Source organism: Callospermophilus lateralis, chromosome 6 (genome assembly GCF_048772815.1).
Source record: "Callospermophilus lateralis isolate mCalLat2 chromosome 6, mCalLat2.hap1, whole genome shotgun sequence".
In the NCBI taxonomy this organism is placed as follows: Eukaryota; Metazoa; Chordata; class Mammalia; order Rodentia; family Sciuridae; genus Callospermophilus; species Callospermophilus lateralis.
The window spans coordinates 129,457,686-129,469,500 of NC_135310.1; the positions used below are offsets into that span (position 1 = coordinate 129,457,686).

At 39.9% G+C, this 11,815-nt stretch overlaps 2 pseudogenes; one reads left to right on the forward strand and one right to left on the reverse strand.

Moving 5' to 3' along the window:
* Positions 1 to 1,301: 1,301 nt before the first annotated feature.
* LOC143402094 (olfactory receptor 12D3-like) lies at positions 1,302 to 2,240 on the reverse strand (annotated as a pseudogene).
* Positions 2,241 to 2,390: 150 nt separating this feature from the next.
* Positions 2,391 to 11,276, forward strand: LOC143402095 (popy Class I histocompatibility antigen, A-1 alpha chain-like; annotated as a pseudogene).
* The last annotated feature ends 539 nt before the right edge of the window (positions 11,277 to 11,815 follow it).

Consider the following 11,815-nt stretch of genomic DNA (forward strand, 5'->3'; position numbering starts at 1 on the left):
CATTCCAAATTTGCTGCCTGCTACAATAATTTCATCCATTTTTGTCTGACAGATATTCTGCTAATCACATCTCTAAGGGGATACAATGTTTCTCTCCATCAACAACCATCTCATGCCAGTGGGCCAACATCATCATATTATCAGAATCACATATGGTTGAAAAGTGTAGAAGAATTAAGATAGTTTAAGGATACAGGGGACTACACGTATGTGTGCACAGGTGCATGTGTCTGCGTAAAAAGAGTGAAAGACTGTAATGAATTCTGATAACAACTACTTGAAATTAGACCAAATTTCCCATGTTATGAGCACAGTCCTCCAAAAGACTGTCCTCATTCCAGGTATAAACTGTAGGTTTCAGGATCAGAAATGATCATCCTCACTCATGGACATGTGGCTACAAATTTGGAAGTCTCTATCACACCCTCAAGTGACTTATAGGACTGAAGAAAGTGATATACTTATGATTATAGTTTTATCAGAGGAAAGAATACACAAAGGGGAAACACACCAAGCAAGCTCTGTGAGGGTCCCAAACACACACACCTCTGCCTTCTTAAGGTACATTACTCTTCTGGCACACTGTTGTTAAAAACTATGGACTATACTGCCATCCAAGAAGAGTGCCTGTATTTTAGTGTAAAGTTTCTACTTAGGCTGTCTTACATAGTCATAGTTGACTGAATTATTGACCATGAACCTAAAGTCAATCTCTATCCTCCCTCCTTATCTCATGAAGGTCAGGATACTATCACAATGATTCAAAGCCCCATCTCTCCAATTATATGGATAATCACTCAAGCAGGGTCAGCCCCCATCCTAAGCTATTCTGGGGCCTACCACAAATCATGACAGGAGGATAAACAAGTATGATCCAGGTGGTTCATGAATAACCAAGACACTTCTGCCACTTGGGAAATTCCTAGGTTTTTAGAAGCTCTATACTAGGAACCAGAGACAAAGATCAGACAAGTTCTTCATTATACATCAGGTACCTACTCTCATCCTTCCCTTTTCATCCTACTTTATTTTAGTTCTCCATAGGTCTTAATTTCCCTGATATGGGGTACTTATGGGTTTGTTTATTATATTCTCTGAGCACATTGAAAGTTAACTTTTATGAATTGTTGGAATTTGGTTCGTTCATTCCTATGTTTGTTGAACTTACTACACTGCATGATATAATACATGCTCAAAATTCCTGAGAGAAAAAAAGAAATCGAATAAATAATCATTTATTACAGTAAAGTCATGTAAGTCTTAATGTAAAACAGATATAAGTCTCATTAGTCCCCTAGGTGCTAATGGCAATCTTTAAAAAGCTTCCTCCAAAATATTTTCTTCAGAGCCAACATCACTTCTTTATTCTTAAGGGTGTATATCAGCGGATTCAGCACTGGGGTGACTGCACTGTATATGACAGCCACTGTTCGGTCCTCACTCATGGATGTAGCTGAAGCAGGACGAATATATGTAAAACCCACAGGTCCATAAAAGAGACACACCACCATAAAATGGGAGGCACAAGTGGACAGAGCCTTATGGAGTATCCTGAAGGACCTGTTCTTCAACACAAGGAAGCCACTATGTAGAAGTAGGAGAGGAGTGTGAGAAAGAAAGCTCCCATGGATATGCTCCCTGTGACAAAAGAAAGAAGCCACTGGTTGAGTTCTGTGTTACTGCAGGCCAGTTCCAGGAGGGGTTTCACATCACAGAAGAAGTAGTTGAGTTTCAGAGAATGGCAAAAGTCCAGGCGTGCAGTCATGATAGAATGCATCAGAGCATAGAAGCTACTGAGCCAGGCCACAGCTGCCAATAGGACACACAGCTGTGGGTTCATGATGACAGTGTAGCAAAGTGGGTTGCAGATAGCCACAAAATGGTCAAAGGCCATCAGTCCCAGCAAGATGGCCTCAGTACTTCCCAGAATGTGGAAGAAGTGTAGTTGAGTGATACAGCCTAGGAAAGATATGGCCCTGCGAGTGCACAGCAGGTTCATAAGCACCTTGGGCAGTGTCACCGAAGAATAACAAATATCCAGACAAGAAAGGTTTCCCAAAAAGAAATACATAGGGGAGTGAAGTTTGGGTTCCAAAATTACAATCATTAATATTGCTCCATTTCCAACCAAGTTGATCAGGTAAATAATTAAGAACATCATAAAGAAGACTGGCTAGCAGCTCCTGAACACTGGTAAGGCTGAGTAAAAGAAACTCATCCACCGTAGAGACATTCTCCATTAGTCTGGGGAGCAAATAAAAAAAAAAATATTTAGCTATTTTTTTCTAATGGTTAATTTTAAACTGTGCGGCTAAAGTTAAGCAAGTTTACTATTTGGATTAATTTAGGGGTGAACTACAGTATCAGTAATGTTTAAGAATAGCAAAGGGATGCGATGTAGCTCAGTGGTAGAGCACTTGCCTAGCATGCTAGAGATTCTGGGTTTCATCCCCAGCACTGGAAAAAAATTGTAAAGCTGGTTTACATACAACAAAATTAAGGAAGATCAACATACTTAGTACATCCATAAAATGACTTTAGAATAATAAAAGCATCATATTATGAATAGATCACGTATGTATAAAGGGAACTTTTATATATATATATATATATATATATATATATATATATATATATATATATATGCATATATACAGGACCTGACCATAATCTCATGTATAGCATTATAATTAGAGTTTAGATAAGTTTTAAACATAGAAAGGAAATAGCTATTCAATTTGTGATTGCAGGTTCTAGCAGTAATATAGACGTAATTTAGTAGGAATTTCTCTACTTCTAAGGTGCAAAAATTTCACAGGAGATAGACACATCCTGCCTGACAACCTAAACCTTCAGTGAAACTAAGAGACATGAAAGCCCACAAAATTCAAATATTGTCTAAGTAGAGGGGGAAAAAAACAGCAGAATTTGCATCATTAGCCATAAAATTGCAGCATGGCAATGAGGTCATGGGTGTGGTAGAGAAAGCCTCAAAATAGTGAGAGGTTCTAATAGTAGGAAAACTTTGAAAATGTTTCCAATTTTTTAACCTAGAAGGAAAGAGCCCCACAATTAATGGAAACTTCTGTTGGGGGTGGAGAGGAACTGGCAAGAATAAGACAAGGAATGGCATAAACACTGGGTCAATCAGAGAGTCTTTTTGAAACAATAGCTCTAATGAATATAATAGAAAAAATGATCAGTGAAATATTAGTAAACAAGCAATGTATATAATGAATTTATAGCTGGGCACATTGACACATACCTCTAATCACAGCATTTAAGAGATTGAAGCAGAAGAATTAGTTGGGCCCAGGAGTTTTCAGATCAACCTGTGCAGCAAAACAAAACCCTGTCTCAATAGTGTAAAAAGAAACACACACTCACGTACACACACACAGGCCAACTAGAATTTATTTCAGTATACAGGTCTGTTTCAACATTTGAAAGTCAGACATTGAAAATTATTATATGAGAAGAGAGTTAAAATTATATCAGTTGAGGCAGAAAATCTTTTGACAAACTCCAATACCTACTCATGATACAAAAATTAAAAAAATAACCTCTCAGCAAACTAGAAATAGAAGAAAATTATGTGAACTTGGAAAAAAACATCTATTAAAAATCCTCCAACTAAATGCCTTCTTCTAACATCAGGAATTCCGAAAGAATATGTTCTCTCACCAGTCATTTTTAATTCAGATCTCAAAGTTTTAGGCAAGGTAGCAAGGCAAGAAAATATATATACTGAAAATAAAGACATAAAAAGGCACTTATTTTCATATTATATCTTTCTCTATATAGAAAACCCCAAGGAATTTACATTGAAATTCTTATAACTAATAACTGTGTTCAGAAACATAACAGGATCTGAGACAAATACACAAAACTCAATCACATTTTATATACTATGAACATGAATAAATTTACTTTTAAAATACAACTTAATTTAAAATCACTCAAAAAATTGAAATATTGGTGTAAATCTAATGACACAGGTACACAAGTTGCACTGAAAACATCAAAGCACCAATGAAAGAAATCAAAGATTTATGTAAAAAAATAAAATGCTGTGTTCATGTATTGAAAGATTCAATATGGATTGAAGATGTCAATTCTTTCCACATTGAGGTCCAGGTTCAATGTAATTTCTATCAAAACTCTAGAAATATTTTTGTAAAGCTAGATAAGATTATGCTAAAATTCATGTGAAAAGAGAAAAGAAGTAAAATAATTTTGAAAAAGAATAAATTGAAAGAAATATTTTTACTCATTGTCAAAGATTATTATTTAGCTACAGTTATCAAGCTTGTATGGTATTGACAAAGGGATGATGAATGGAGAAACCCATAAGTAGTTCCACACAAATACACTCAAGTTTTGAAAAACTACCAAATAATTCAACATTTGTCTTTTGAATAAATGGTGCCAAGGCAATTGGATATCAATAGAAAAAAGAAAAAATTAAACTCAACTTAAATTTTACTTCATAAATAAAATGAATAAAAGTTAATCTTGGTCGAAGTGGTCGAAGTGGTCTTTCATTGTCTGATTTTGCTGTCTAATGTCTTCCTTGAGACTCCAGATCATCTGAAGCATGTATATCCTGAATTCTTTATCTGACATTCCATCTGCTGCAGATATTACCTCTTCTAAAGTTGAGTTGACCTGCATTGCTTGTGGTTCTTTCTTTCCTTGTCTTTTCATACTGATCGCGTTTCTTTCTGCTTGGTGAAACTGTTGTGTTATTGATTTTTCCCCCTATATATTTATATTGCTCTTGTATATTTGCAAAGTCTCCCTCGCAGGCTTTGGCGGTGGTTCTGCCCCTCCTCCAATTGGGGCAATGTGCCTACCACGCTGGCAGGCCGCTGAGCCTGTACTTTCGGTGGGCCTGTTCTTTCGGTGGTCGCAAGTCCGCCTACCTTGCAGGTGCAGGCGCGGGTGGCGGCTCAGACCCCCTGCAGGCCACTGGGCCTATTCTTCTGATGGGTCGCAGGTCCGCCTACCTTGCAGGCGTGAGCAGCGGCTCTTCCCCTCCGCTGGCCGCTAGGCCTGTTCTGTCTGTCGGTTGCAGGTCTGTCTACCTAGCAGGTGCTGGTGGTGGCTCTGCCCCTCCCCCAACCAGGGCGATGTGTCTGGCGGGCCACTGGGCCTGTTTTGTTGGTGGTCACGGTTTCGCCTACTTTGCAGGCGCGTGGAGCAGCTGTGGCCCTCCACGGGTTGCTGGGCCTGACCTGCTGGTGGGTGGCAGGTGCCCCTACCTTGCAGGCGCGTGGGTGGCTCTGCCGCTCCGCAGGTTGCTGGGCCTGACCTGCCAGTGGGTCGCAGGTCCGCCTACCTTGCAGGCGCCTGGTGGCTCTGCCCCTCCCCCAACCAGGGCGATGTGTCTGGCGGGCCGCTGGGCCTGTTCTGTCGGTGGTCGCGGTTCCGCCTACCTTGCAGGCGTGTGGAGCAGCTGTTCCCCTCTATGGGTTGCTGGGCCTGACCTGCCGGTGGGTGGCAGGTGCGCCTACCTTGCAGGTGCGGGGGGTGGCTCTGCCACTCCGCAGGTTGCTGGGCCTGACCTGCCGGTGAGTCGCAGGTCCGCCTACCTTGCAGGCGCCGGGCGGCTCTGCCCCTCCCCCAACCAGGGCAATGTGTCTGGCGGGCCGCTGGGCCTGTGATGTTGGTGGTCACGGTTCCGCCTACCTTGCACACGCGTGGAGCAGCTGTGCCCCTACAAGGGTTGCTGGGCCTGACCTGCCGGTGGGTGGCAGATGCACCTACCTTGCAGGTGCCGGGGATGGCTCTGCCGTTCAGCGGGTTGCTGGGCCTGATCTGCTGGTGAGTCACAGGTCTGCCTACCTTGCAGGCGCCTATCATAGACTCTTAGAAGAAGCAACCTTACATATGGAGTCTATTGAAGTAATACAAAGCCTTAAACAAAAGTAATTATTTGTATTATTATGATTATTTGTGCAGAGAAAGTGATGTATTTCTGAGAACTATGTCAGTTCATCAATACCCAATAAAACCCATTCACTGTCAAAGTTTTCATTTTAATATTATCCTTGTTTTCTAGATTCAAAATACATTTTTTCTTGCCTTTTGAAGATTTCAAGTTGTCTTCTTTTCCAGCCACTTTCTGAAACTGTGACATATCTTTGTGTGACTGTTTTCACATATAGCAAGACTTGGTTGAAGTACCATGTAAAGTATAAATTTTTGGAGGTTAACTAAGAAATTTTGTTGTGATTATGGAATCACTTTTTACTCTCAGTTCTTTCAGAACTTGTATGAAGTTATTGGAAATCCTCAACTGATAGCTTAGTGTTCTTCTATCTCGCTTGCCATTATTTTTTTTTTTCATTTGTACAACTTTGTGGTAGTATGACTTTAATTTTCTAATTCATATATTGAATCGTTTATTTACACAGGTATCTTTAATTTCCAAGAGCTGTATTTTTTTTGTTTTCTATGTATAATTTTTTTATAGTTTTGTTCCTGTTTCATAAATGCCATGTCTTTCTTACACATTTTAGATATTACTGAGAAATTGGTAGTGGATATCTTAGGTCTCCTGATTCTCTGCTTTCATGATCCCCTGAATTTGTCCTCAAAGCCCTTAGCTCAGTACTAATTTTATACTTGTATGTGCAATTTCTTCTAAATGTGCAGCTCCCTCAATATTTTGCATTTACCAGGATCTTACTTTTTTTCTTCATTGTATCTTGAGTGATCATATAATTCACCATAAATCTTAAAACATATGCTGCATGATGAACTATAAGTTTGGTTTGGGAAGTGAAGTTACACTGCCCCGTATTCTCCTGAGCTCTGATGCTAGCAACATTCTGGGTTATGGAAACAAGTCATTTGCCTGGGGGTCAGAGTCACCCCAAGCATCTGAGGAACAGAAAATCAGTAGAATATTAGTCAATAGGACCCTGGGAGAAAATCCCTGGTTCCATCACAACTTCACCCCCTCCTTAACTTCTTTTAGTCTTCCTTTCCCTGTCTGCACAAAGGAATAAACAATCTAATCTGTTCTTGATGGGTTTGCTTGAGGATTACATTTTATTCTCTCAGTACAATACATTGCATCATTGCCGGAGACATACTAAGTGTTTGGTATTCATAGCACCCCATTCTGATTGTGGCACTGTACATTGTTCCTATTCTTCTGCTTGTTTAGTCACAATTCATAAAAAACATCCTTGAATATAATATATGTGTGATTATCTTCTTAGGATAAATTCCTAAAAGAAATTTCTGCATCAAAAATGGAACCATATTTAAATTGTTGAGATGTTTTGCAAAAATTTCTTGTTTGTAAGTCTACCCATCTCTCATTATAGTTCTAACTTCTTCTTTTAAGTGAATAACTAATATGTAAGCTTCTATTTGTTAAGAGCTCTGCATTGGATGAATATCTAGATAATGATATTTTAATTCAATGTCTGACCTCTGCTGCTCCCAATACCAGCTACACTTTAAGAGATACCAGAGCCACCTTAACTGTATTCACTTCTGTACTTTACAACCTTGTAAGAATAAAAACTTGTTTCAATTATTCTTTGCAGTTCCTCAAATTTAAGTATAACCTTATAATAAAGTCCTGAAACAGCTTAAAATTAATTCAGCAGTTAAATTTAGTAAACTAAGTATAAAAATTATATATTAAGTAAAAAATATATTGATTATATAAAAATTAATCTAGGGCCGGGGTTATGGCTCACTGGTAGTGCTCTCACTTTGCACGTGCGAGACCCTGGGTTCAGTCCTCAGCACCACATAAAAAATATATGAATAAAATAAAGGTATTGTGTTCAACTACAAGTAAAAATAAACATTAAAAAATTAATCTAGCAGTTAAATTTAGTAAACTTAATATAACCTTAAGTTCTAAAAGGGGGGAGGAAGAAAGTGTGGGCTAATGGGGGAAGAAAAAACAAGAAAAAAAGAGTGAAGGGGGAGATAGACACTATAAAAGGGTACTTTTCACAAAGATAAAGGATGGGGGCAGTTGAGCACTACATGGAGCAGTAGTTCTCAAAGTGTGGTATATGGAACCCTTATAGTTGCTAAGATCCTTTCACAGGATCCACAAGGTCAAAACTATTTTTTATTATTTTCACTGAAGTAAAATTCAGCAAGAATGGAGGTTACAGTACCAAACTTTAGTAGTGGGTATTGTATTTTTTTGACCACCTCTTAATTACAGAAAAAGAAAAAGGTGACTTTCATGTAAACATGTCTAGGCTGAAGGATTAAAAATACTAACTATATTAAACCTCTAGTCTAGGGTTCACATTTTAAAAAAATATCTTATATAATTAAATGGAAAATACACAGAAAACCTTCTACATTCCAAGCTGGTATGTTTATGGCAATGAAAAATTTTGTAAATGGTATCAGTTTATTTCGTGAAATATCAGTTTTACTTTAAAGAATGAATGACAGAGAAACTATGATTATTTAGACTTTTATATTTGGCTGACAGATGTGCAAGACATATCTATGGATTTTAATTCAACAGAATATCAAAAGTTCGGTGACAGTTTCAAATAACCTTTAAGAAGCTTACCTGTCATTTTAGTGTAGTATCAAAGATGAATACCCACAATTATCCAAAAACATTTTTAAAAGCAGTTCCTCTTACATAGCAGTGTGAAGCTATTTTTTTTTTATATATTTCAATCAAAATTAGAGGTTAAATGCAGAAATAGATACAAAAATCCATAGGTCTTTTAATAAAACAGACAAGAAAAAGGACTTACTGTTGGAAGTTGCCCCAGCTCCAAAGAAGGCAGAGACCACCTTCTCTTCTGTACTAACTTCCCCATGCCTGAGACAGGGAGACAGGACAGGAGGAGCCACCAAATGGTGAGCCTGGCTGACCCTCATGATTCTTACCCACCAATCAGAAAGCTCCCTGTGCCGATACCCTGCTCTGTTGAACCACCCGGGCTGTATAAGTGTGCAAAGCTGTTCCTCAATAAATGGGTATTTTTCCGACATCCAGCCTTGTCCAGTGGTTCTTTCACTTACAAAAATGTGAAGTGTAAAGAAGTTGCAGCCTTCTCACTTTATTGTTTTATTTTGGAAAATAGTTATTTCTCTGAAATAATATTTTTCTCTTAACAACAAATAAATTATATTTAATTGGCTAGGTAGATTATTTTAAAACAGTTTAATTTATGATGTGATAAATATTGATAACTGTAATACACATAAACAAAATTACCTTGGGGAGCCTATTTAACTCCTAAGAGCATACAGAGATTCTGAAATCAAAATGTTTGAGAACTGCTGACTTAGCACCTGAGGCAGGACTCTGAAAGATTCTGTGCCCAAAGAGCACTCATGAAAAGAGGAGAGAGCTTAGGCTAGACAAAAATATCAGGTCCTGGACCTGGCTCTCAGGGTTGCAGGACAGGGATGGTGTGTAAAGAAGCCTCGCATTGAGGAATACCCTTGGGAATTTCCCAGGGTTTCACAAAAAGATCTGAAAGGATCACCAGTTAGCTGAAGTGAGAGTGGGAGTTGGTGGGGAAAACTATTCATGGGACGGGACCAGGGTTTCACACCATCCAAAGGATGTACTGCTTCGAGGTGGGACCAGACTAGCACTGCCTCCCTGGGTTCTGGCTTATGCCTACAATGGCGTGGATTACATTGCCCTGAAGAAGACCTGGGCTCTTGGACCTCCGCTGACACTGCAGCTCAGATCACCCAGCGCAAGTGGGAGGCTGAGGGTGTGGCGGAGGCAAACAGGGTCTACCTGGAAGGGGAGTGCATAAAGACATTCCTCAAGCACCTGGAGAACAGGAAGGGGATGTTGCAGTGTGCAGGTATTATTGGCTACAACGCAACTTCCAGATCTCCTGTACTTTCCCCCATGAGCCAATAAGGAGGGAGAATAATGGAATCTACATGAGAATGCCATCCTCCCTCTGATCCAAAAGAGTATGAGTGCAACTTAGTTTCCAGAAGCTGTACCAGAGAGTGACTCTAAGAACTATCCTTCTCTTAATTACAACTAAAGGGTCCTAGGGCTGGAGGGAAGATGATCCTTAAAATAAGTGATCAGTTTCCTTTGACTCTGGCAGCAATCTTGGGCATCCCTCAGCGACTTTCTGGATTTGTTCTTTATCCCAACCCAATGACTTTGGAATTCATTTCCTTAGCTGTCAGCCTCCATTCAGGTCAGAATCTTTCTCAGAGGCTTGGAGCCTCTTCCTCTGGACTGTCTCGCCCTGAATCTAGAACATAACAAAAATAGGAATATTTCCCAAGATCCATGAGTATTGGTTAGTATATGGGTTTTGTGCTCCCACCCCACACCTATTGTCCTGTCCTTTTTTGCTGGGAGCCATCAGCCAAGTAGGTATGACAATTTCCTTGCCAGTGTACTCCCATACTGTCTAGTGGAAGGACTCCTGAAAGGTGACCGTGCTCAAGGACCAGGGCGGATCCGTGTTTAGGGTGTTCCCGGTTTAGCATAATAGGAGATTAGGGTGTTCCCCGTTTAGAATAGGGCGTATCCTGCTGCCTGAGTTCCTCTTGAGTTCTTAGGGACAGACAGTATATTTGGGAGATAGAAGCCCAGTGGAGTGGTGGATTTGGGCAGAGAACGTGGATTCCCCCAGAACGTGTTTGTAGAAGGCCGGTGTGAGATTGGGAATAAAGAATTGCTGTTTGAATCTACAAAGCTGTGAGTGGCTCATGATTTGTGCCCAGCCAGAGACTGCGGCACTTTTTTTCAGTGGCTGATGGGAAGTAATGCAAAATGTCCCAATTAACTGAATCTTCTCAGCAGATTCCCCATTGACATATGTCACCCATCACCTGATCTCTGACCATGAGGTCACCCTGAAGTGCTGAGCTCTGGGATCAGAGATCACCCTGACTTGGCATGGGATAGGAAGCACCAGACCCAGGAAATGGAGCTTGTGGAGACCAGGCCTGCAGGGGATAGAAACTTCCAGAAATGGGCAGCTGTGGTAGTCGGGAGAGAAGCAGAGTTACACATGTGCCTTGTGCATCAGGAAGGGTTTCCTGAACCACTCACCCTGAAATGGTGGAAGGAGGGGATAAGGGCACAAGGCCTGTGGTCAGGAAAGCAGGAGCCATTCTGGAGACCCTCAGCAGCGTCAGGGCTGAAAATTGAAAGCCAGGGTCACTCATCCTCTCTTCCTTTCCCAGAGAGGGCTCCCCAGATCTCTATTCCCTTTGTGGTAATGATTGCTGGCCTGGTTCTCCTTGAAGCTATTGCTGCTATTATGATGTGAGGTAGAACTCAGGTAGTGTAAGGGTGAAGTCAGAGTTTTCTTTCCCAAGCCCCAGGTAGCTTTTCTTGATTCTTTATCTAAGAAGGGTTGACCCACAAAAAACATAAACTCGAAAGCCATAATTCCAAACATTTAAATCTCCTAAAGATCAAAACTAAAATTTGGGGGAAATCTTTTTTTAATTCATTAAATACAGTTATTTGCATTTTTAAAAGGGATTTGTTTTAGAAACATGACAGAACAGGTCAGAAGCTACTTTATACCATAAAATAGGCAATAACATATATATTGTTACATGGATACATGTGCAACTATACTAATGACCGTTGCACAGGTATAATAACTATGAACATATAAACCATATTCCTAAATAGGCCAACAAGAAAAATGTATAAACACCTATCACTATGATTAGTAACTGTGCATCCCCAGCTTTATACCTGAAGTAATCTGAAATACTGTATTGGACAACCTAAATCTTTTGACAAGATGAATCAGCATGCACAATAAATCACCATCAAATACGCAATTATAAAAAA